General features: G+C 53.4%; 2 protein-coding genes across 2 annotated transcripts in view; one reads left to right on the plus strand and one right to left on the minus strand.

The window, feature by feature from the left end:
• Positions 1 to 7,623, minus strand: part of FIGNL2 (fidgetin like 2) — a 30,477-nt gene extending 22,854 nt beyond the window's left edge. Inside the window, exon 1 of the mRNA XM_060657571.3 lies at positions 7,349 to 7,623. The gene's annotated coding sequence lies outside the window, so the exon portion shown is untranslated. The remainder of the gene's footprint in view (positions 1 to 7,348) is intronic.
• ANKRD33 (ankyrin repeat domain 33) overlaps positions 1,264 to 25,940 on the plus strand; it is a 46,656-nt gene continuing 21,979 nt past the window's right edge. Inside the window, exon 1 of the mRNA XM_060657578.3 lies at positions 1,264 to 7,372. The gene's annotated coding sequence lies outside the window, so the exon portion shown is untranslated. The remainder of the gene's footprint in view (positions 7,373 to 25,940) is intronic.

Below are 25,940 nucleotides of genomic sequence, written 5' to 3' on the forward strand. Positions count from 1 at the left end.
CTCCCCTGCCCCCTTGTAGCCCTCTTCCCTTGGTGCCCCCATCCGCAGCCACAGACCCCAGAGCTCAGCACATTCCAAAGCGGTTCCCGTGGGACCCTGCACCCTTGCAGGTCTGAGCCCCCAGCCCTCAGGGGAGTGATCAGAGAGGAGCAGGACAGCCACGGCGGGAGGTGGGGAGTGTTTACTCGGGAAAGAAAGATTCCGAGGACCCGTGTCTCCAAATCCCTGACCGACTGTGACTGTCAGGCGGCTGGCCGTGTGCCTGTGCACGGCCACTCCTCTCCCCACCCTCCTCGAACGAGGCGAACCCTCCAAGAAAGAGGTTTGGCTTCGTGTTAGCTGTCTGAACGAGCTCCCCATCCATAGAGGCATTCAGCATGAGAGGCTCTCTGTCCTGAGAGGGGCACTCCGGGCAGGCTGAAGGGCTCCTCCTTCCTCTGTGCAGGTTTTCTGGGGCCTCCCCACTTGCATATCTAATAGGCCAAAGCCAACAAGCCACGGGACTGAACTCCCGGCCACCCCACCCCCACCCTCCAGCTGCCGTCCCCACCCCATCGAGGCGCGTCCATCGTTTTCAACAAGGGGCTCACATCCCTAAAACTCCACCCTGAAAAAATAAAATTTTTAAAATAAAGATAAGCAATAAAAACTTTAACAAAAATTAAAAATACACGAGGCTACAAAAGGAACTAATAACATTAGAATACGGTTTTACCCGTGAACTCCTCAGGGGTCGTAGACCACAAGTCTCAGCCCAGAAGACTGGATAGAACCCCCCTCTCCGGCCCCAACACCCTTTCCCTCAACCAGGTTTAACATGAGTCCATCTGGGCGGCATGTGACCTCCAAAAAGCTTAAGCTTTAAAGACTGGGTGATCCTATGTTCTCTGGCCCCGAATATCCTTCATCCTCCAGTATGGAAGATATGACCTAAGAATGGCCACCCCACACAGGACACAGTCAGTCTGGAAAAAGAAGAGTATGGGTCAGGCCACTGATGGATGCTGTCTACAGAGCTGGGTGGAAGGGGTGAGTGCCCCCATGGCCAGTGTTTCCAGGGAGCCCCTCTGCCCCCAAAGAAACCGACTGGCAGACCGGGTAGCTGTGGAACGCACGATGCATGGGGCGGGACGGGGAGTCTTTCTTCAGTATAACCTGAATCCCACCAGCTTTCTTTCCTCACTAGCCTAGAAAGGACAGATAGCCCCAGCCTCTTGAGCGTCCACGGGCCAAATAGGCCAGTCAGCTGCAGGGGGACATTCCCAGCTTCCTCCTAATTCTCACTGAGTTGGACCTTCTGTCACCTATGAACAGCCTCCCCCGGGGAAACTCAGTCTCCTTTGGATGCCACCGGTGATGCAGAGCCCTGCGGTCAGGTAGCTGGTCCCTTCCCCGAGTCCCTCCTCTCCAGCCCCTCTGGTGCTCCCTCCACAGCCCTAAGCAGCACCACTCTGCAGTCACTGACCCCCATCCGCACAGGGAAGCACCAGGAACGCAGTCCCTGAAAGCCCAGCCTGTCTCTTTGCCTCTTCTCTGGTGCCCAACTGTCCGGTAAGCTCCTTGAAAGTGGGACCGGGGGCGCCTGGGTGGCTCAGTCGGTTAAGCGGCCGACTTCGGCTCAGGTCACGATCTCAAGGTCTGTGAGTTCAAGCCCTGCGTCGGGCTCTGTGCTGACAGCTCAGAGCCTGGAGCCTGTTTCAGATTCTGTGTCTCCCTCTCTCTGACCTTCCCCCGTTCATGCTCTGTCTCTCTCTGTCTCAAAAATAAATAAACGTTAGAAAGTGGGACCGCATCAGACAATCATGGATGTTGGTGAAGAGCTACCCGGACAAACATCTCCGGGGCCTGGCACACGGCCTTGCCAAGGGGGCCACGAGCCTGGCCACGCTTCCTGCTAGGTGCTTGGGGCAGAGCAAACAATGCCAGGGCTGGGGACTGTCCTCTGGTCCTCCCTGGCCACGTGGGAAGCCGAAGGAGATTATGGGAGATCTGCCCTGCTCAGGGCCTGGTGCTTAGCTGCCCAGTGAGTGTGCGGCAAGTCTCAGGGGCCCAGGAATCCCAACCCTGGCTGGGCCCCCTCTGGAGCCTGGCTGGGGTATCCCCAGAACCACAGGACACGGCAAGTGCTCAACACCGCGTTACTAAGGGTAAAATGCCTCCTTGTCCTCACATCTCCTGACCCATCCCCGACTAATCCCAGCACAGGGCTAGGAACCAGGTGGCCTGAGCCTGCCTGGGCCGTGAGGGCAGATAAAGGAAGGTGTGCTTTCACCTCCCAGATTCCTGAGGTAGCCAAGTTGCCTCTCCTCTCGCCCACCTCCTGACCCCCCCTCTCTGCTCTGACTCGACTTTGGAGGGAGCTTTCAAAGATGGCCCAGAACTTTCACACACATGCCCTCTCTTTCTCCTTGCACCTACACGGGAGGTGGTTCTCCAGAGTCCCTGGGTTCTGAGTTACTGAGCAGCTCACCAGAGGCAGGCATGTACTTCAGAGACAAAAGGGCACACTATTTAAAATCAGGGCCTCTGTCACCTATGAACTCACTAGTGTCCTTATCCCCATTTTACAGATGAGAATTTGAGACCCAAACAGAGTGACTCATCTAGGACAATTATCCGTAATTAGTGCCGGGGTCATTGCAGCCCAGGGCTTGGCCCCTAGGGTGGAGGTCATGACTGGTCTTTTTTTTTTTTTTTTAATGTTTATTTATTTTTGAGAGACAGATAAAGAGGCAGAGTAGAAGCAGGGGAGGGGCAGAGAGAGAGGGAGGCACAGAATCTGAAACAGGCTCCAGGCTCTGAGCCGTCAGCACAGAGCCTGATGCGGGGCTTGAACTCATGAACCATGAGATCATGACCTGAGCCGAAGTCAGACACTTAACCGACTGAGCCACCCAGGCGCCTCCATGATTAGTCATTTTAAACGGGGCCAGGTTGGGGTGCCTGGCTGGCTCAGTCAGTAGAGCATGCGACTGTTGAGCTTGAGTTCGTGAGTTCCAGCCCCACGATGGGCATAGAGCTTACTTTAAAAAAAATTTTTTTAATTAAAACTGAAAAAAATAAAATGGGGTCAGTGTCACAGCCCTGTGGGAGACTGGCCTGTGACCAGAGCCGCGTTCTCCCATTCCCTGAGAACACCCCACCCTACCTCCAGTCCCCAAGATGAATTGCAAAGGCCGACCCTGCCAACACCTCAGCTCAAAAGGAAAAGAAAGCAAGGCACCCTGGTGGCTCCCATGCAGTCCCCTCTCTTTGGCTGGGTAATCGACAGCAATGACAGCCCTGAGCCCTGTCACCTGCATTCCTGAGCAGCCCTCGCAGCACACAGTCATTCAAGACTGGAACTCGGGGCTCCCGGCTCCTGCCTGTTGCCTCATTTAATCCTCATGATTACACTCAGGAGAGCACCATTTCGCAGGTGAGATATGGAGTGTTCAATACGTGCTACTTAAGTGTTCATTACGACTCGAGACACTTACAAAAATGCTCAGAAAAGAGTTAGACTTTCTTGCCAATCGACCATGTTCCTGGGGACAAGTAGACTCCAAAACAGAACAAACCAAAAAAAAACCCTGAACGTCCTCTCTCCAGGCAACACACTCAGAGACGACACGACCAGCCCTTACCCCAACACAGGCAGTGTGAACCGTTCCCAGTTGAAGGCTGGCCCAGCACCTCAATCGCCACCCTGGTCCCTTGGCCCAGGAATAAGGCCATGAAGACAGCGCTGAGTGTGGAGGTCAGGAGTCCTGGGCTGCCAGCCTACCTTGGCCCTCTGCATATCAGAGGGGGACTGGACTAGAGGGAGGTCTTCATGCAGGGTCCCCATGGGCTTCAGAGGGCCCAAGAACCCTTGGAGGCAGAATGCAAAGGCTAGGGTCAACTGAAGGTGCATTTTGGGGGAACAGCTTTCATCAATCCCTCTGAGGGGCCTGTAAATCAGAAGAATTGTTGGGCGATCTTGAAGACCCTCTTCCATCCCTAGTGCTCTCGGGCTATATGCATTTCAGCAGAAACCCACTCCCCATCCTTCAAGGCTGTCTCTGCTGCAGCTCTGGGAAACTCTCAGGTTTCCTGCTTCTTTGCAGCAGAAGGCTTGGGACCCAAGGCTATGCAAGGTCTCTCCTGGTTTGATCCCCCTCACTAGCCTACCAGCTCCCAGAAGGGAGCAGGGCCAGCCAAGGGCCCCATGGCCGGCCCAGTGTGGCTGGCCCCAACCCACAGCTTCTGTCCACTGGAAGGCGGGGGCTGTCAGTGCTGCGGACCACAGGTGCACCCGGAACTTAGGTCCACCTCTCCCTGCTGCAGTCCTGGAAATTTACTGAGCCACACTTTCTACGGGGAGCCTGGTTTTCATTAAATCAGGGAAAGGAGTCATTAACTGCCAGCCAAGTCAAGAAGAAGCGAAGTTCTGCTAGAAGGCATGGGGAGGGTGAGGGAGACCAGCCTGTCCCCTGCCCTCCCTGGCTGACCGATGGTGGGGGGAGGGGGAGGCAGGGAGGCTGGGCTCCTAAGGGCCCAACAACTGCAGCAGCAGGAGCTGGGGGTGGAGAGTGGGGGCAGTCGTGGCCCAGATAATAAGCAATTGTTAATGTGATCCATATGGATCCTGACTGGCCTCTCTGTTTAACAGGATGATAATGGCAGGGAAAGAATGCTGGTCTGTGGGGAAAGGAAGGGGCAAAGTCCTCCCCAACTTGGGGGGTGGGGGAGGGTCAGCAATGAGGAGGAGGAGGAGGAGGAGGAGACCCACCCAGGGGTCTCCACCCACCCAGGAGTGCAAAGCTATTTGCCAGAGTGGCCAGATTCCATGCTTTGCAGGCTGCCCTCACAAAATCCGTTGTATTCAGCCGACAGATATTCACAGAGCAACCACAAGGTGCCAGGCTCTGTGCCAGGCCCGGCGTGGGCAGGGTGCAGGGAGGTGTGGGCCCCATCCCTATCCTCCAGAAGGCAAAGCCTAGTGTGGACTCAGCCACAAAAGCTGAAGGGAGGCACAGGTGCAGGGCTTGGAGAACATGGCAGGAGGAGCAAGTGACAAGAGCTAGGGGCTCTGGGGAGGCTACAGGGAGGAAGTATGGCATCTGAGCTGGGCCTTGAAGAATGAGGAGGTTGTGGAGAGACAGGGACAATGGGGAAGGCATTTGGCTGAGGGAACAGCAAGAGCAAAGGCAGAGAAGCGTGAAATTGCGTGGAGAGTCTGAGATCTCAGCAATAAAGCTGCAGCCCAGGCAGGGGAGGGGAAGGGACCCTTGCTCCATAAAAAGCTGTGGCCATGGATGACCAGGAGGAAGGCAGGAAAGGGCCCTTGGAACAACACACACACTGGTCCGGTCCCTCTCCCCTACCCCGCTCCACGCTGTGTGCTGGAATTATCCACCCATGGGATCCTCAGCCCAACCTACTCTTAGACCACAGCCAGAAAATCCAAAAAGGGCCTCAGAGGCCAAACTCCATCCTGTGCCTCTCAGTCCCCACTTCTCCTGGGAAGATGGAGGTCCCCCCCCGCCCCCCTCGGAGGAATTAGGTTATCTGGGACTCACCAGGGGCAACTCCACCGCCCTACAGAGCTAAATTCCCTTTGGCCCAAGAGGACTTTCCCCCAGAAGGTATTACAGCCAGGGCGAGGGGCGCTCCTCACTGGGGTTGCTGCTGCGGACACCAATAGATTGAAGTGGAAATAAATGAAATGGTGTTAAATATGGGAAAGGGGGATTTACGAGGCCTGTCACCGCGTCCAGCGCAGCCAGCCGGCAAGCCCCGCCCCTTTCTCGCCCACCCCAGGAAGTCGCGCCCCGCCCCCTGCCCGCTGCCCAGTGGCCGCGGGGTCCGCGCTCCGCGGCCGGGTCCCGGCAGCGCCGCAGCACCCAGCCGCCCAGCGCGTGGGTCCTCCGGGGCCAAAGCTCAGCGGAGAATGACGGTTGCTCCCGGCCAGGAGGTCTGGGGAGGGGAACCTCAGCGCGGCGGTATCCAGGAGGGTGCACACGGCATTCAGGCTGGATTCCGGAGGTTCTGGGGCTCCCTGTGCAGGTCAGGGGGCTTTGGACCCCGACACCATCCCTCCCACTCTAAAGACTCCACAGGGAAGGCTCTGGGCCCCGAGAACCGAGAAGCTCCCCCCTACAGAAGTCCAGAGTGGGCTGGGAACCAGAGCCCGGCTCCCCGCTGCCTGGCCCAGGGCAAGAGCCCGCTCAGCCGCGGCAGCCCGTGCGGACCACAACACAAACATTCTTCCGTCCTCTATTCTCCTCCAAATTAGGTATCCATGGAGACAGGGCCAGGCAGCCTGACAGCCCCACGGCCTAATCCTGATTTAGTGACCGTCCCTTTAACAGCCCACCCACCCGTCCACCCACCCCTGCGCTCCAGGCCGCCGCTGGGCGCAGGCTCCAGGCCGCTCGCTCGCTCCCCGCGCAGACCCTTCCCAGGCCTCCTCCGCCCTTGGAGCCGCTCCGGGACCGCGGCGCTGGGGAAGGGGGGGGGGGGGGGCCACATTTGGTAAGCACCTACTGTGTGCCCATCTTTCTGCGGAGGTCCCTCGACAGAGTGGGTTCCCAGCAAGGGAAGCTCTGTGCAGACCGAGAGGGCTCCTGGAGTGGGCAAGTTTAAGGGGGGCTCTCTAGAGAGCCGAGAGCTCAGAGGGTCCCCCTTGTAGCCAGTAGCCCACGGGTGAAGAAGGTAAGTGCAGCTTTTTGCAACGCCCTGACTCTGAGATGGGGCTATGCTCTCCCCGGCCAGAAGAAAAGAAAGGAAGGGGGTGGGCGTTAGGGGCGCAGGGCCCTAAGTGGCCTCGGTCTCCTGTCACTGCCCCGTCACGATGCTGGGGAATCTCCGGGCCAGGAACCCAGCCCCCACCCCCTCCCACACACACAGGGGCCGCTGGACAAAGACCTGACGGAGTGGGAGGGGCCTGCGGGCCGGCCCTCGGGCTCCGGACACAGGATCCTTCGGGGACCCGAACCCGCAGATCCTGGCTCCCCACCCCCCAATCCCGCAGGCTCCCCCCAGAGCCGGACGCTCGCTATTGCTGCAGCCTGCGCACCAAAGGGGGCGGCGAAGAGGGTGCCCGTCGGCGGCGGAGACGAGAGCCCCCTTGTCGGCCCTCCCCCTCCCCCCGGGAAGTGACCCTCGGCTCCCACGCACCCGCCCGGGTCTCTGGCTGGCCTTGCCCTTCGACCCTCGCCTAGTTGAACCCCGCGCCCCGCAGCCCCCGCCCTCTCTGGCCCTCACACTGCCCCGCGCCCGCGGACAAAGCTCCGGACACCCCGACCGAACGGTCACCACCCCCTGACCCCGGCCCGCCCGCGCGCTCCCGTGTCTGCCCCCGCCCGGGCCCGCGGCCCCGTACCTCGGCATCCCGGCCGGGTCCTAGGTGAGTGTGCGCGGCCTGGGGGGGCGTCCGGCCCCGGGGCCGGGGCGCGGGCCGGGGGCGACAGGCCGGGGCTGGGGGGCAGCGGCGCTCACCATCCTGGAGCCGCTACTGCTGCGGCTGCTGCGGCCGCCGCGGCCGGGAGCGGGACTGGGCAGTGGGGGTGGCCGGACAAGGGGCCGCCCCGGCTCCCCCCGCAGGCAGGACCCCCACCCCCACCCCCGCCTCCCCTCGCCCGCCCCCAGCGCCCTCCCTCGCAGGCCTTTGCTCCCCTCCCCTTTCCCTGCTCCTCCCTCCCCTAATGCCCCTCCCTTCCCCCCAACTCCCGCCCCTTCTCTGGCCCTCTCCACCCCGGGCTCCTTCTCCGCCCTCCCCCAACTCGCCCCCGCCCCGCCCCCACCTCCCCTGGGCTCGCCCGGCCCCTCCTCTCAACCCTCCCGGCTTGGCCCCGCCCCCTCCCTCCCCTAGCTCTAAAATAAATTAGCCACAGAGGGGGAGAAAAGAGCAAATGACCCTTGGTGTGGATAGTGTCCTTGCGCCACTCTCCGGCGCGCCCCGGCCTCTCCCGGGCCGTCGAGCGGGAAGTTGGGGTGGGGGTGGAGGCCGGGCAGGCCGGTGAGGGTGGCGGAGCGGTCCCCCGAGGGGGGAGGCCGGGATTGAGTGGGGGCCACCGAGCGTGTCCGCCGGGTGTGAGAGGCTTCCTGGGTCGAAGGGCAAAGGGGAAGGCAGCTAAAGGGGAAGGCAGCCAGCCCGGCCCGCCCCGTCAGCTTGCCTCCCTAGACCCCCTCGCGCAGTACAGCCTTAAGCCCCTTGGCCAAAGCCTTGTTGACTCATGCTCTCATCCTCCCGCCCCCAGGTGAACTGAGCTCCTACTGCTTAGGAGACCGCCCCAGCCCAGGATGCAGAGGGTGGGACACACACAGCCGCGCAAGTCCGCCTCTCCGAGTGGCGGCCGTGGTTAAGCCCTAGACCTAGACAGCGGAGGGGAGGGTGTGAGTTCTAAAAGGCTGGGCTCACTGGAGGGCTTCCCCAAGGAGGCGGCATTCACGCTGGGCCAAGCAGGCTGAATGGTGGAAGGCGAAGAGGGAGGATGGATTCCAGACCTGTGGTCCGCGGAGAGGTAGCCTAAGGCGTTCAGGGCTGGGTGCGCCGACTCTGCGCCAAGCTTTGAGCTAGACGCTGGAGACACCTGAGAAGAGTCTCCGAGGCACATCCCTGTCCCCGTGGAGCTCCTGGTCCAAGGGTGGCCAGGATTCTACCGGCCCAGGCTCAGGGCTTTAGCGCTGGTCCAGGTGGAAAAGGGAGGCTGCAGCGAAAGCGCCCAAGGAGGTTGTCTGAGATGGAGCTGGGCTTAGATTGGAGGGTCAGGATACGTTTCCTGGGGGAGATACTGAGTACTCAGTGTCCCGCATGTGGAGGCAAGACTAGCACCCAAGCAGGTTCTGGAACTCACCAAGATGAGGAACTTCTCCACTCCCAGAATCCTCTCCTCCTCTCCACTTCACACCCCCAGGACCACAGCCTGGCACCAAGGACAGATGTGTCAAGGCTCACTATGCTGGGGCAGCCCTGGCTTCAGAATCAGACCAGCAGGATAAAGGGAGCCACAGCCACCACCCTAGGGGGGGCTCAACTCCCTGCTGAAGGGACAATCCCAGGGTAACAGAGGTGGAAGAAACTCGTTGGGTGTTTCTTTACTGATGGAGCATCTGAAGCCTGGAGAAGTGACATTCTTGGGGTCACACAGCAAAACTGGATCTAGAATCCACTGTAGAATTTCCACCCCACCTGTCCTGTTCCCCAAGGGTCAGAGGCAAGAGTTAAGAGAGAAGCCAATGTCCACAGGAGCTGAGCGATCTCAACCAGCAGGACTAGTGCCGGGAGGCCAAGCCTGGCATTGCCAGGGCACTGTGGCTGGGTGTCACTGGGGGCCATTCTCCACCAGGCTTCAGGGTGGGGGCGGATGACAGTAGTAAGGCCAGAGGAAAGAACTGATAATGCGCTCCCCTGGAGCAAGTGTTCAGTTCTCCCTCTTCCCCCAGAACCCTCCAGTGCTAGTAGGAAGGACAGGGTTAGACCTAGGGAAGTCCTTCCCAGTAAGATAGTAGGACTGGCCAGCATGCTGAGAAGGCCTTCACTGGCCTCCAGGAGGGAGTGTTCCGCATCTTGGAGGTGCTGAGTTATTTCCGATGAGCAAACTAGCATGGGTCACATTAAGGGGGTTAGTTAGCAGTTGGGGGTGCGGCTGGCCTCTTCACCCCTCTGCCCCCCATCCTGCACCAGTGCTCAGGCAATGAAGTGTGGCTCCCCCTCCCAAGCTCATTAAAGTCCTGTTAATACATCATCCAGCCTCCTGGGCTGACAAATACTCAATCCTAGCAAATGGCCCTTCATCATGTCTCTGCCTCTGCTCTCCTGGGCAGGGTGCTGGGGGTCTAATCTCTGAGGACTCTCTGCTCACCCCTCTCCTGACTGTCCCTAGTCAAGGGATCTGTGCCCTTGAGAGCCCCCTGCTGCGGACAGGAGTCAGGCTGGTCTTGTGATCAGCTCAGGGGTAGGTCAAGTGCGCAGCAGTGGATTGGATAATAATAGTGGTGATGATGGCAGTAATGCTTGTCTTCTGCAGAGGGCCCTCCATTCTTTCCTAGTCCTTTTGCTGGTATCACATTCAAAGTGGAGAATCCCACCCCCCTCCCCCCAACCCCACTCCCAGGGAAGGCAGGTGCTATGTTTGGGTGTGTGTATACGGAGCATGTGTATATGCATAGGGCGTGTGCGAGTGTGTGATCATCGGGGTCCAGACTTGTAACAAGGCCTTTCTGAAAACATGAAGGACACTAACCCAGCTGACCCGGGAGAACCAGCGTTGAGAGTTTCAAAGAGAGAGAGGAGAGTTAGAGGAAAGCCAAGAGGGAGGGAGGGAGGAGCAGGTGGGGTGGGGAGGAAGGAAAGAAAAGGGCCCCGGGGAAGGATGGGGGTGGGGGGGAGGAAGGGAGAAAGAAATGGAAGAGAGGAAGAGGAAAGGGCGGAGAGAGCTCTCTTTGTGGTCCTCTGCATGGGCCACTCAGGAATCATTAAGAAGCTGGAAAGGAAGGAAGTGCGTCCTGGGGCTGGGGGATTGGGGTGCGCCCAGAAACACCACACCCAGCTCATTTAGTGCTGCCTGCTAGCTAGGGCTGGGGCTGCTCCCCCCCACTTTGTGGGGCCCCAGATCTTCTCTTTCTAGCCCCTTGGCTTTTAAGATTCATCTCTCAGTGCCTCCTCAATGCTGCTCCAGCCCCTTACTCTCTGTGCGCTCATACCAGATTTACCTTCCCGGTGAGTCCGGGGCCAATCCCCACCACAGCCACAGCCAGGGGTGCTTTTTTTTTTTTTTTCTTTTCAGTAATCTCTACACCCAAGGTGGGACTTGAACTCACAACCCTGAGATCAAGAGTCACACGCTTTACCGACTCAGCCAGCCAGGCACCCCTGGCCAGGGGCTCTTAAAGAGCCTCCATAAGAACCAGAAAAACTGTCCTGGGCAGACACAGCTCTGTGCCCGACCACACAAGACTTAGGAGGAGGAGCTGGCCATCGATCCCCTCCTTTCCCTTAGGGGCCCAACTCTTGGGGATCCTGGTGGCCACTTCTAAATCCTCATCACATATCTGGCTCTACCATTTGTTTTGTGAACAGAAGCATCCCCCCCCCCCCCCCCCCCGCAGCACAGACTTTGGGCCAGCACCCCAAGCTGAACCATCATCTCCCCATTTACCTTTATAATACAGCCTTGCAGAACCTTTCACTAAGAATCCACACCAATTTAATACCCGAGTCTCTCTCGCTGGAGTTATCTTTTCCCCTATTATGCCTGGGGAGATCCTATTCATCCTTCAAAACCCAACTCAGATATTCCTTCTTCTGTAAAGCCTTCCCTAGCTATCCCCCACCCCCAGGAGAGCTGATAGCCCCTACCCCAGAGCTCTCCCAATCCTTTTTCCTAGGTTCCAGGAGTTGAGCCAATACCCTGCTTCCTAGAGGAGCCCTTCCCTCCTTCTTCAAAGGCAGAAGACTAATCCAGGCCTGACTGGCTCAATCTTTCACGTGCCATCTCCTCTGGACTCCCACTGGGTTTCTCCTTTCCCTAAAGCTTACAAACCCAGGGCAGAATGGGGAAGTGGAAATCCAAGTGGCTCAGAGGTCTCCCCACCCCCACTCTGCCTGCCCTCACTGGGGCTGGGCCTGACAGGAGACTCCCAGCACATCTGGTTGTACTTAAATCACCCAGCGCCCAACTAACTGCCCAGGCATGTCCCCTGCTCTTCTCCCCTCTGTCCTGGCCTCCTCCCCTTCCTAAACCTCCTGGTTCTCTCCTCCAGGATGCCTTCCTTGATTGGCCCATCCCTTGAACTCTCCATCTCTACGGTTCTGGGGTCCAGGGTCCAGGAGGGTGTGTGCTCAGTGTGGCTCAGTGTGTGGAATCCCCATCCTTTCCAAGCACTGGTCCTCAATACAAACCTTTCCCCGAGGCAGGGAGGAAAGCTGACCAAGGGCCCCTCCTCTGCCACCATCAGTCAGCCTCCAGGGTGGCTGCCTCCAGTTTCTCTTGTGTGTGTCACAAGGAGTGGGAGCGTTTCTGCCTTTTTTAAAGTTTTGGTTCAGATCCAGACAGAGAGCTGTTCCCACGACAACCCTTGCTGTCAGCCATTTTCCAAAAGGCTTTGCTAATATTAAAGAACCAAAGGGAAATAAAGGCAGACAATACAAGTATCCAAAGACACAGGCTACGTATTACACTATCTGTTAACTAACTTGGATTTAAATTAAAAAAAAAAAAAAAAAAAAAAACAAGGGGCGGCAAAGAACAGGCTCATGGATGACCTTCTTCAGCCCGGTTGGATGTTCATTCATTCATTCGAGAGCGGGTACCGATGCCTAAGGACCCTAAGTTCTGGGAAGAGAGACCTTGAACAAAACCCCAGTGCTACCAAGACAGAGTCACAGTCAGTGGAGGAGAAGGACAGTGGACGAATAGAGGCAAGATGCCGGGATGGACACGAGGGGAGCGCGGTGGGGTAAGGTGGCGGAAGACCAGAGACTTTGGCTCGAAACGCGGCTCCCCACTTTCCCGCCCCTAGGGGGGGCCACTTCACCTTCCGGAGCCTGTCTCCTCGCCTGTAAAAGCGGGATGATGCGACCTGGGAGGGTTGTGGTGGGATTCAAATAAGATAATGTGTGTTAGAAGCACTTTGTGCGGTGCTCGGTGAGCGGTTGCCATTGTCATTAGGCTTAAACGTTGCCTGTCTGGCGCTCCGGCTCTCGTTCTGATGCTTCCACAGCTGTCTCTGCCCCCTCCTCGGAGGGCAGGAGCCATGTTGCAGAAACTTCTCTGGTGGGGGACGCCCAGTCCAGAGCAGCAGGCAGCGGTGGTCCGCACACACACACACGCATCCACGCTTGTGTTACACAACTGAAACACCTTTTCACAAAAATTAGAACATACGGAGAAAAGCACAAAACAAAAAGTTTTTTAAAAAATCAAATAGGGGGAGCCTGGGTGGCTCAGTGGGTTAAACCTAAGCGGCTGACTTTGGTTCAGGTCATGATCTCAAAGTTTGTGAGTTCAATCCTTGCATCGAGCTCTGTACTGTCATCCTGGAGCCTGCTTCGCTTCGGATCCTGTCCTGGCTCTCTGCCCCTCCGCCACTCGCGCTGTCTCTCAAAAATAAATAAATAAACAAACTTTTTTTTTTTTTTAATTAAAAAAAAGCATATACCCTTAATCCCACAACCCAGAGATAACCACTGGTTAGACTCTGGAGCAGTTCAGATATTATTCTAGATACCAATATATGTATATATAGACAGGTCTCTACACTATTTTGTAATCTGCTTTTCTCAATAGACAAATATTTTGAATATCTGTTCCTATCTATAAATAAATTTATTACACGTAATTTTTTAACTTCTATTTTTTTTACTTCTATTTTTAATTTTTTTTTTTTAATGTTGATTAATTTATTTTGAGAAAGAGAGAGAGATTGAGAGAGAGAGAGAATCCCAAGCAGGCTCAATGCTGTCAGCACAGAGTGCGGCCATCCCACAACCATGACCTGAGCCAAAATCAAGAGTTAGATGTTCAACCCAGTGAGCCAGCCAGGTGCCCCTTAAAGATTTTATTTTAAGTAATCTCTCCACCCAGTGTGGGGCTTTAATTTACAACCCCAAGATCATGAGTCACATGTTGCACGTGACAGCCAGGTGCCCCTATACCACATAATTTTTAATGACAGCTTAATATTCCATCCTGTGGACATGCAAGAATTAACAAGTTTCTTTTGTTGTGGGATTTTGTTGTTGTTGTTTTCACAAATAAAAGCTTGATGAACAGACTTACAACATCCACCTTTGTTTATGTCTGTTTAGGATAAATTTCTAGTAATGGGAAGCTAGGGATGCTTACTAAAAAAAGTTTTTTTAATGTTCATTTATTTTTGAAAGAGAAAGAGACAGAGCACGAGCAGGGGAGGACGAGAGAGAGACACACACACACACAGAATCCAAAGCAGGCTCCAGGCTCTGAGCTGTCAGCATAGAGCCCGACGTGGGGCTCGAACCCATGAACCGTGAGATCGTGACCTGAGCCCAAGTCGGGCACTTAACCGACTGAGCCACCCAGGCGCCCCAGGAATGCGTATTTTTAACTTTGAGGAGCCACTAGTCCAGACCTCTGGGTGGACCTCAGACCTCATACCTCCTCCCTGCAGTCTTCCCAGACTGGCCTTTCAGTGCTTCCCACAAGGCCCACGCCTTTCCTACTCGCTTCATCCCTTAGTGACCTGGCCTGGAAGCCCTCCCTGTAAGATGCTCAGAAAGCCTGGCTAGTGACAGCCGGCCTGGGAGGGGCCCTGGGTGGAGAGCACAAAGCAGGCTTGTCTGGTGCCCGGAAAGGGGCCCCGCCCCTGGGGGCTGCTGGACGAACATTCCTTCCCCCGAAAATGGCTGCTTCGGGAATCCCGAGAATGAAGAAGGCTGGTGGTTTTCCGAGCGCTCCCCACCCGCCCCCAGCAAGTTGCACCCGTTCCCAAAATGGAACGAAGGGGCACTTTGTATTGGGGGCAGGGTGGGGACAGCAGTACTTCTGTGCCTACAGCCCCGCCCCCTCCTTTTACCAGCTCAGATCCACAAGCCTAATCAGGCCTGCCCCGCCACCCCCTCCCGGTGGATCTCGGGCAGGTCCTGCTCTCTGGAAAGCCCCTGTTTTCTCAACTGTAAAATCAGGGGCTTGGGCTTCCCTGGTTGCCAAATTCCCCACAGATCTAAAATGCCTTCACGCATTGGCTAAGATGAGCACTGGCTTTGGAGCCAGATGGCCTGAGTTCAAATTCTGGCCTGTCCTTTACCCCGTGAGCTGAACTGGGTACAGCTTTCCAGTCTGTAAAGAGGGTCGATGATTGACACCCACTCCCTCCTGGTGCTCTCTTGAGGAAGGATGAAACAATGCTGGTGAGACAAGTGGAATCATGATTCAGGCTTAATGCTGACGCCGACTGATCCCCAACCCAGTCTAGATCTCATGTCCGGTCTAGATTTGGGCCCCTGGACATTTGCCCAACAATTGGCCACACCTGTGGGAGATGAGGGGCAACTGATGTCCCAGGGAAGTATTTCTCTTCCACAGGCCCATTTCCCTTTATAGGAGCCCTAAAGCTGTAAAACTCTAAAGGCTCTGGGGGGAAAATGAAATTTAAAATACAGGAAAACTCCTGTCAGATCATATTTCTTCATTTTTGTCTGGGAAATGCAGGCTTTCCAGTGCAGCCAGCCATTGCTAAGGCGCCGTGGGTGACATTGGTTCCAGGCTTTTAATAACGCACTGGAGGTTTAGGAGTGACACGCTTGAGCAGTGAGCAACATGGGTTTCCCGTACATATTTTTCTTTATGCTTATTTATTTATTTTTTAGAGAGAGACAGAGTGTGAGCAGGGGAGGGGCAGAGAGAGAGAGAGAGAGGGAGTCAGAAAATCCAAGCAGGCTCCGTGCTGTCAGCTCAGAGCCCGATGCAGGGCTCAAACCCATGAACTGTGAGATCATGCCCTGAGTCAGAATCAAGAGTCAGATGGGTAATCGACTGAGCCACCCAGGTGCCTCTCCTGTACATATTTTTGAGCAGTTTGCCACAAACCCTGACTCAACCTTCTTCTGGTGTCCCTCATATCCTTGTTTCCTCCTTCTTACCACCTCAACCCTAGTCCTATACTCTGGCGAATTCAAATCCTTGCTGCAAGTACCAGAAAACTCCCCTCACGGTGGTTTATGCAATAGGAAAACGTGTGATCACATTTCATCCAGTTTAGATGCCACTGATGTTAAGAAGCACCATTACCGAGGGTACCTGGGTGGCTCAGTCCATTAAGCAACCAACTCTTGATTTCAGCTCAGGTCATGATCTCACAGTTTGTGGGATACAGTCCTGCGTTGGGCTCTGCACTGACAGCTTGGAGCCTGCTTGGGATTCTCCCTCTCTCTCTCTGCCCCTACCCCGCTTGTGTTCTCTCCTGCCCCCCCCCTCAAAATACATAAACAAAAAAAAGCACTGTTACTTTATAAAAATACCATTAGAAAGAAAAAACACTGCCAATTAAACTGACACAAGGATTTCTTATCACTTTGAGCTTTTATTTTAGATTTATTTAGAAAACTCTTTTAGATTTATATATATATATAATATATATATTAATGCTTATTTAGTTTTGAAAGAGAGAGCTCCAGCAGGGTAGAGGCAGAGAGAGGGGCAGAGAGAGGGGGACAGAGGATCTGAAGCAGGCTCTGTGCTGACAGCCGAGAGCCCAATGCGGGGCTCAAACTGTGAGATCACGACCTGAGCCAAAGTCAGGTGCTTAACTGACTGAGCCACCCAGGCGCCCCAGAAACATATATTTTTTAACATAAATTACTCTCGCGCCTACAGAACAAGGAAAACACAGGTGAAATAGATTGGCTAAGGTTTTCTTTAAACTTTATCACATCCCGAGCCTGTTTCCTAGAATCACTTTTCATCTTGGAGCTATTGGTGTCTGTGTTTTTACACATATGGACTCATCATCTGGGCCGTCACAAGTTTTGGTGACACAGCATTTCTTTAAAACTGCTCCACTGGATTAATTATCTCTCGCTGTGTAAAAAATTACCCCAAATCTTAGCAGCTAAAAGCAGCATACATTTATCCCCTCCTTTTTTTTTTTTTTCAACTTTTTTTTTTTTTTTTTGGGACAGAGAGAGACAGAGCATGAATGGGGGAGGGGCAGAGAGAGAGGGAGACACAGAATCGGAAACAGGCTCCAGGCTCCGAGCCATCAACCCAGAGCCTGACGCGGGGCTCGAACTCACGGACCGCGAGATCGTGACCTGGCTGAAGTCGGACGCCTAACCGACTGCGCCACCCAGGCGCCCCTCCTTTTTTTTTTTTAAAGTAGGCTCCACACGGGGCTTGGACTCATGCCCTGAGATCAAGGCCTGAGCTGCGATCAACAGTCCGATGCTTAACCGACTGAGCCACCCACGCGGCCCACAAACATTTATTACCTTACAGTTTCTGTGGGTCAGGAATCCGGGAGTGGTTTAGCCGGGAGGTTCTGGCTCAGGGTCTCTCCTGAGCTAGCAGTCAGGCTATTGGCAGGGGACTGCAGTCCCGTGGGGCTGGAGAATCCACTTCCAAGCTCATTGACATGGCAGATCTCAGTTTCTACCTGAGTGTTGTCTGGATACCACAGTTCCTCGCCACATAGGCCTCAGTAGGCTGCCTGACTGTCTTCATGACATGGCAGCTGGCCTCACTGACAAGTGATCCAAGAGAGAGCACAATTAAGCATTCAATACAGAAGCCACAGCCTTTTTATAAGCTGATATCAGAAGAGACATGGCGTGATTTCTGCCCTATACTCCTAGTCAGAAAGACCAGCCCAGAACACTGTGGGAAGAAACGACACAAGAGCTTGAGTAGCAGGAGGTGAGGATCGTTGGGGGGCCATTTTGCAGATTGACTACCACATCCAGTACCACACTCCAGGATTTCCTCCCAAGCCACTGACATCCATTCTAGAAGTGTTTATGGCTGGCAGATGATCTTGTCAGATACCCAATAAAAGTTTCTAGGTATCATTCAGGACTCAAAAAGTCCTTGAATGGCTTATGGACTAAAACATCACAGGATTGGCGCACCTGGGGGGCTCAGTCAGTCAAGCATGGGACTTTGATTCAGGTCATGATCTCACAGTTGGTGAGTTCAAGCCCCACGTCGGGTTCTATGCTGACAGCTCAGAGCCTGGAGTCTGCTTTGGATTCTGTGTCTCCCTCTCGCTCTATGCCCCTCCCCTGGTCTCAAAAATAAATAAACATTAAAAGAATAATAAAACAATAATAAAACATCATAGGATTGTCATTGTCTTGTCCGGACATCAGGGAAGTCACCAAAATTTGCACATGCCCAGGAAGGACAGCTGAGCACAACGGCTGTCTGGCTGACAGCAGATTAAAATGCTATTGATCAAGGGGCGACTGGGTGGCTCAGTCGGTTAAGAGGCCGACTTCGGCTCAGGTCATGATCTCGCGCTCCGTGAGTTCGAGCCCCGCGTCGGGCTCTGTGCTGACAGCTCAGAGCCTGGAGCCTGTTTCAGATTCTGTGTCTCCCTCTCTCTGACCCTCCCCTGTTCATGCTCTGTCTCTCTCTGTCTCAAAAATAAATACAAACGTTTAAAAAAAAATTTAATAAAAAAAAAATAAAATGCTATTGATCGAAAGATGCCTAATGATTTCAGAAATGTTAAAAACGTGACCAAATGTGCATTTTAGAATTGATCAAATGTGATATTTTACATAATAAGGAGAAATGGTAGCTCCAGAGCTGATTAATTCAGACTCAACACCTTCTTCAGGGACCCAAGTTCCTTCCATCTTCACATCTAACACCTTTAGCATAAAGGCTGTGTCTCTGGATGGTTCCCCTCAAATCACAAAATGGCAGGTACGGTAGCAATCATCCCGTGTGGACCTAACGATTCCTCTCGGGTGTATCCTTTTAAGAGCAAAGAAACCTTTCTCAGAGACATTCAGAAGATTTCCCCCTTGTCTCATTGACCTGAAATTGTTACTGCCTATGTGAGTCAGGATTAGGTTTAGTTGTATATGTTAGCAAAACTCAAGACTAGTTTAAATAATATTGAAGGTTATTCTTTCTCATAAAAGAAGTCTGAAGATATGCAGTGCTGTTGTGCTGGCTCCATGGTTTCAGTGTCACCGGGAATTCAGGTGCCACCCATATCCTGGGATTTCATTCTCAGATTTGCCTCATGTTCCCAAATGGCTGCTGGAGTTCCAGCCATCAGATCCATACTGTAGACCAGAAGGGGCAAAAGCAGAAGAACAAAAGGTTGTTCCTCAACAGAGTCAGCTCCTTTAGGCAACCTTCTCAGATATCCCACAGAACATTTCTACTTACATCTTATTGGTCAGAAGTTGGTCACATGGCCACATCTAGCTGCAAGAAAAGCTAAAAACGTTTTTTAGCTGGGCACTGTGTCACTTAAATAAGATTTGACTCTTTATTACTAAGGAAGAAGAGAGGAGAATGGATGGTAGGTGTCCACAAGCAGAGTCTCCCGCTGTCTTCATGCTTAAACTAACCCCTGGTCAGGGGCACAGGATTACTAGGATTGACATAGATTGATGTAGTATTTATTTGCGGGGTGGGCACGGGGTTACGTTCCTTGAGAGGTGCATCCCTGAACAAAATCTGAATTCTGTTAATAAGGAAGAAGCAGATGAAGCAGTCACTATTAGTTATTTACCAACAACCATTGCCCTCCTTGACTGTGAACAGAACCTTGATTTTGCTCAGGGAGTAGACTGCCATGTTCTTCAGGGGAGGCTGAGCCCCTCTCCAGCTCCAGGGGGTGAATCTTGATTAGTCTTAGACACCTGTGTGAATTCCATTCCTTCTGCCCGTGTTTGGCTTAAGGATGGACATGTAATATGATTTTGGTCTACGACACACGAGGGGATTTTTGTGAGGAGACTTCTGGAAAGGTTTTTCAGAGGCTGAAGGAGAAAAACAGTTTTTCTTCGCCTCTGAATGTTATTGTCTGCATGTGATGTCCAGAACTGCAGCAGCCATCTTGTGACTTTAAGAGAAGTCAGGGTACAAGGACATAAACAACGTGATAAGGGTGGCAGAGAAATGAGAAAGCAATGTAGCAGAATGCTCACAGAATGGAATCCTGCCTGGCAACAGAAATCAACTACTGATACAGACCACAAAACAGGTGAATTTCAAAAACATTGCCTGAAGCAAAAAAAGACAGACACAAGAGTATATACAATATGATTCCATTCACAGGAAGGCCTAGAATGTGCAAAACTGATCTCCTGAAGTAGAAATTGAATCAGTGGTTACCTGTGGCAGGGGATGAGGGGGGGATTGCACATACAGACACTAGAGAACTTTCTGGAATGATGCCAGTGTTCTATATCTTTTTTCTTTTTCTTTTCTTTTTTCTAAAGCTTTACATATTTAAGTAATCTCTACACCCAATGTGGGGCTCGAACTCATGACCCCAGGATCATGAGTCCCATGCCCTTTCGACTGAGCCAGTCAGGTGGCCCCTCAGTGTTTTATATCTTGATTGGAATGGTGGCTACCAGCTGTTCGTTCATCAACACTCACCAGACTGTACTTTTAAAATGTGTGCATTCTGCCACATGTAAATTATATTTCAATCAAATTGGTGAGAGACAGAAAGAAAGGAAGAAGAAACAAACAAATCAGAAGGAAGGAAGGAACCAAGCCTTTGATAACATTGTTGAGTCACTGAATTAATCAACAGCCTCACCTTGGGACTTCTTGTTTGGTAACATAATAAACAATTGTCCTTACTGTTTAGGGTATTTTAAAGTTGGGTCTTCTGTAACTTGAAGCCTAATCCCTCTGGTTAAAAGAAGGGAAAGGCACTCAGAGGTCAGGGCCTAGATCCAGCGCGGGGAAACTGTGGGCTCCGAGGAACAGCTGAAAAGAGCAGGAGACTTTGAGGCTCTGTTTCATCCGATGGGGTCTGCTCCTTGCCCCACCACCATAGAGAGCCCAGTACAGCTGGGGGTTTCTTCCTACCCTTCCCTGACCTTCCCCACCCCCATCTGGAAAATGGGGACCCTAGCAATCAAAGGACCGACTCTCAAGCTTTTGGCGAAGATTAATTAAGAGAACACTCAGGAAAGCTCTCAGCACAGTGCCAGGCATCTAGTAAGGGCTCCATAAGGCTCCTGTCCTGCCTCAACTGGCCTGAACCAAGCAGAGGTCAGCAGAGAGGAGGGAACAGAATTCAGAAACCTTTAGGAAACAGATCTCAAGACTATAATTTATTGATGACACCAGGACTCAGGCTTGGGTGACAATATAGACAGGATTGTTTCTCAAGCTTTTGGCAGAGATTATGAGCAGAATCTGTTCTGAGCACCAGGAAGATGCTGGTAAAGGGACATAAGAAACATGGGAGGAGGGGTACATTTGGAGAGTGAAACCAAGAGTGTAAGTTGAGCAGCATGGAATAGTGGACCAGAACAAGGGGTCTGCCACCAACTAGTATGTGATTTGGGGCAAGTTACTGCCTCTCTCCAAGCTCCTCAGTGTCCTCACCTGTGAAATGGGAATTCTGAGAATACTTTCTCCGTTAGGTTGCTATAAAGATTAGATGAATTAGATGAAACTAGTCAAGGAATATATATATATATATATATATATATATATATATATATATATATATCACATATCTTTTAATATATATTATATATATTATATTATATAACTATATATATTATATTATATTATATTATATTATATTATATTATATATATAACTTTTTATTTAAATTTCAGTTAACATACAGTACAATATTGGTTTCAGGAGTAGAATTCATTTGGGGCAGGCACTTGGGTGGCTCAGTCAGCTAAATATTGGACTTTGGCTCAGGTCATGATCTCACTGTTCGGTTCATGAGCTCAAGCCCCGCATCAGGCTTTGGGCTGACATTGTGGAGCCTACTTTGGATCCCCTTTCTCCCTCTCTCTCTGCCCCTCCCCCTCCCCTGCTTGCCTGCTCCCTCTCTCTCTCAAAAATAAACATTTTTTTTAAAAAAGGAGTAGAATTCAGCGATTCATCACTTACATACAACACCCAGTGCTCAACACCCAAGTGCCTTCCTTAGTGCCCATCTAGCCCATCCCCTACCCACCTCCCTCCATCAACCCTCAGTTTGTTCTCTATTGTGAAGAGTCTCTTGTGGTTTGAAACAATATATTTCGAGTGCTTAGCATTGTGCTGGTACATAGTAGGTGCTTATTAAATTGTCCACAATAGGGTTCCTGGGTGGCTCAGTCTGTTAAGCGTCAGACATCACCCCAGGTCATGATCTCGTGGCCCGCGAGTTCGAGCCCCGCGTTGGGCTCTGTGCTGACAGCTCGGAGCCTGGAGCTGCTGGATTCTGTCTCCCTCGCTCTCTGCCCCTCCCCCACTCACGCTCTGTCTCTCAAAAATGAATAAATGTTAAAAAAAATTTTTTTTAATAGTCATAATAATTTTCATCATCCTTTCAAGTCTTGTCTCCACTGCCTAGACAGGCAACGTGCTGAGTTGCTGCTACAGTCCTGTATGGAGAGTTTTGAGCATACACTTCATCTTCTACTGCCTCAAACAGGGTGTTCCCTGCAGAGGATTTCCTCCCCTTTTCTTTGACCCTGTCCCTCCCTTCCTTCCTACTCTGACCTCCCTCTTCCAGGAAGCCTTCCTTGACTAATGCCTCCCCTTTCCCTGCCAACCTCTCCACTAGCCTCCCTGTAGGAGCTGGCCTCCCAGCCCAGAGCTCTATCCACTCCCTTTCATTGCCCAACCCTCAATAAAGACCACTCCAGTTCAGATAAGGCCTGGACCCATGGGGATGCTTGTCCAGTAAGGGAAGGATGCCCGCTCTCCACATCTCTAGTGGATGAGGGCTCTGAAAGAGGTGGGGGCTGGTGAGGAGGAGGCCACCTGCCAGAGTGGCAGCAGACAGGCCAGCTAAATCCTTGACCTACGATTTAAGGGGTCGGGCATAGTTCAATAGAGCACTCCAGGCTGAGTCCCAGCTCATTCGCACAGGTCATGAGGGATGAGGGGCAGGGAAGGGAGGGGGGCGTCTCCTCCAAGAGTCCCTTGGATTCATTCCCAGCCCTCAGAGGCATAATCCAGCATCCTGAATGCCTGCAACTCCCATCCCCATCAGTGAAGAACACCGCCCCCCCCCACCCCAACTCCTCTGAGAGGCGAATGGGGAGTGGGAGAGGGGACAAGTGGGGGAGCCGGGAGAGCGGTGGAGGGCATGGAATCACAGTGCCCGGCACATAGCGAGGGCTCAATACGGCTCCTGTCTCCATTAACCGCAGAGCCCTTTGCTAGGTCCTGAGACCCAGCAACTTTGCCCTGAGTTCCCAGGTCGGCCCGAGTCTCTGCTCCTCTCCTCCTCCTTTGGAATTTCCCCAGAACTGGGCTCTACTGATTTGCGGGGGGGGGGGGGGGGGGGGGAGGTAAGGGGAGGAGATTGTTGAATAGCTGGAATGTCCGATGGAATCCCACGTGCAAAACATAGACATTTTCCCAGTCATAAATGTCCTGTGGTCAGGCCGAGAGGAAGGCGAAGCTTGGATCCCGGTCTCAGCCGGACACCCCCTATTATCCACCCACCCCCGGGTTTTCTCCTGGGCCACCGCCCAGGTCGGCCCTTTGGGAGTGTTATGCAAAAGAGATGCAAAGCAAGTCGAGACAGCCGCAGGGATTGGCTGACGCGGGAGACTTTGTCCGCCCAATCCGGGGCCTCGGGCAGCCCGGGCTCCCCCGCACAGGGCCTGGTCCCGCCCATAAATCAGCTCCGTCAGCGTTAATGGCTCCTGACTAATTGCCTGGACTCGGGCTCCGGGCTCGGGTCGCCCGCATTAAAATTCAATCAGGCCCAGCGCTGAGCTATTAAATATTCATTCTGAGAGCTTCCCGAAACCAGGCTGGGGGATGGGGGTGGATTCGGTTGGAGGGACTACCTGAATCCCCAGCTTCAGCGGAGGCCCCCCTCGCGGCTCCTCCCCAACACTCTCATCTTCCGCTACTGCCGCCTGATTTCCATTCTGCTGAGGCAGATTTCTCTTTGGAAGTCCCTAAGCCCTCTCTAGAGACTCTTGGGAGATTGAGCTGCCTGCAGAAGTGTGGTGCTGAGTTACGACAAGGGCTTCCCCAGTCCTCTGCCCGCATCCCCTCTGTGCCTGGTGGCCTCACTCCACAGACCTCTTAGTGCCCACCGTGGGCCCCTCGTCAATGCTGAGTCCTTAGGTCCCACTAGCAATGGAATAGCTCCAAGGCAGAGATGGCATCATCCTCAAGAGAGGCCCCTAGGTCCCTGGCTCTGCTAACTTTGCCAAGGGTTTTGTTGGCATTACATTGGCCATCTTCAGTAGGCTAGAGAGAGTTTCAGGCTGGGCAACATGGAGTCTGTGCTGGAAGGGGAGGAGGGGGGCTCTGTGCAGCCCTCCTCTCCTCTACCCTTCACCCAGGAATGCAGTCTGTCCAAGCTCCTGGGCCCCTAGCTTGATGTTGAGCAGGCTGCCTGGAAGTTCTCAAGGAGGGAACCCCAGGGGAGGGAGCTGGGCCTGAAGGCCTGGAGGCAGCCACTGGCAGTGTCTGGGACTTAAGCAGGAAGCACCCCCCCCCCCCCATTCATACACACTATAGTTGCAGGGTTATGAAGAGGGTTTAGCAGGTGTAAAGACAGCCATGGCCCAGAGGCTGGAGTGAGCCCCTCAAATAAAGACTGGGAGTTTTCCTAGGCCTTCCATGTTGTATTGAGACATCTTGTAATGCAACTTCAGCTTTGTCCCCTGGGCCAGGGGGTGTATGAATGAGGGGAAGAGAAACACCAGGAAATATGTTAGGAGAGACCTGTTCCCCTTCCGTTTTTTTACAGCAAATCTTCAGGAGCAAACCACCTGCTCCCAGGGCTCTTCCCTTGCCCTTTGGACTGCTCCTTGCCCCTACTGCCTGAGGGCCTGCAGGAAATTAACACTGCGGGGTATGGAGGAAGCTAAGACTGCCAGAGCCATAGAGCACCCTACGGATGCCGCAGTGGAGGATTGGAGGTCCAGGGCGCCAGTTTCTGCAAAGCCAGAAGCAGCTCAGGGCTCTGGGAGCTGTGTGAAGTTCAGGGGATCTTGTTGGGGGAGATACTGGAAAGGACTTCTTGTCCTGCTATTCTGAGAGCATCAAGCGTTTTAGAATTCTTGTCTGAAAACCCTCTACTGCCTCAGAATGTAGGTGCTCTTCTAGTGAGAGATGGGGGACCCAGGCCGGCCCCAGAGCTGGGTACAGGGCCGAATACGTCTGGCAGCAATTAGGAGGGGAGCTGGGCTGGGAGGCCTCAGACTTGAGCGGGTCAGGAGTGACCTGAGCCAAGTGTCCAATTCCAAAGCCAAACGTCACAGGCAATCCGGGATTCCAGCTCACCCCACGTGTGGTTCCCATTAGGGCTGGCTGGGGTCTTCCTGAAGGCCAGGCGGATTCCTGAGCCCCTCCCCCAACACGGCCCCTCCCTCTTCGGGCTGCTTGGAATGTCTTACCCCGTCTTTCCCTCCTTCGGGGTGGCCTGCCACGGTGCAACTTTCAGGATTTTCAGGGGCATCCCACTCCAAATAGGCCTCCCCACCCACTAGATGATGTTTTTGCAATCTCTTAAAGGGGACAAAAGGATAGGAGACTTAAACCCTTAACGCCCCCAGGAAGGGCTAATCCCCGAAGACCCCTACACTGTGTCTGGGAGCCCTCCCTCCTCTCCAGGTCAGCTGCCTTTGTTCAGTCCTCAGCCCCTTTGGTCCAGACACTTGCAACTGTCCCCCCTACCAGGCCACTCCTCCATACTGCCCCCGAGTGGGCATCCTAAAACCCAGGCCTGCTATTCAGATCATTTCCCTCCTTACAAAACTTCCAACAGCTTCCCAGTAACTCTGCAGCGGTTGCACGTACATCTGTGTTAGGTGTGTTTTGGACACACACACACACACACACACACACACACACACACCGTTTTAAGGTTGTCAACATTGAAAAACCTGCAGGCAACACATAAACATCTGCATTTCTTTTCTTGAAAATATCTGACCACACTAAGCTCACACGCCAGTATGACAATAACTGGCTGGGGCCCGAGTAACAATTGTGCCCTTCAGAAGGGATCCCTGGGGCTTGCATGTGCCCCAGTCCCCAGGAGATGGGTGAATGGCCTTTTTATCACTGGGCTGGCACTGACCTTTTTATCTCACTTCCTGTCAGCTTCACTCCTTCTAGCCATTTATGTTCTTGTCTGTCTCTTTCTGCGCAGACACTGTAGCTTGCTACAACAAACCCAAGTCTAAATCCCTTGGCCTAGTGATATGTCACTTCATCCACCCTTCACACCCTGTCCCTCCCATCCCTGTCAGCTCCCCTCCAATACTCTTGGTCCAGGCCCATCAAACTTCTCACTCGTCC

Source organism: Panthera onca, chromosome B4 (assembly GCF_046562875.1).
Source record: "Panthera onca isolate mPanOnc1 chromosome B4, mPanOnc1 haplotype 2, whole genome shotgun sequence".
Taxonomy (NCBI): Eukaryota; Metazoa; Chordata; class Mammalia; order Carnivora; family Felidae; genus Panthera; species Panthera onca.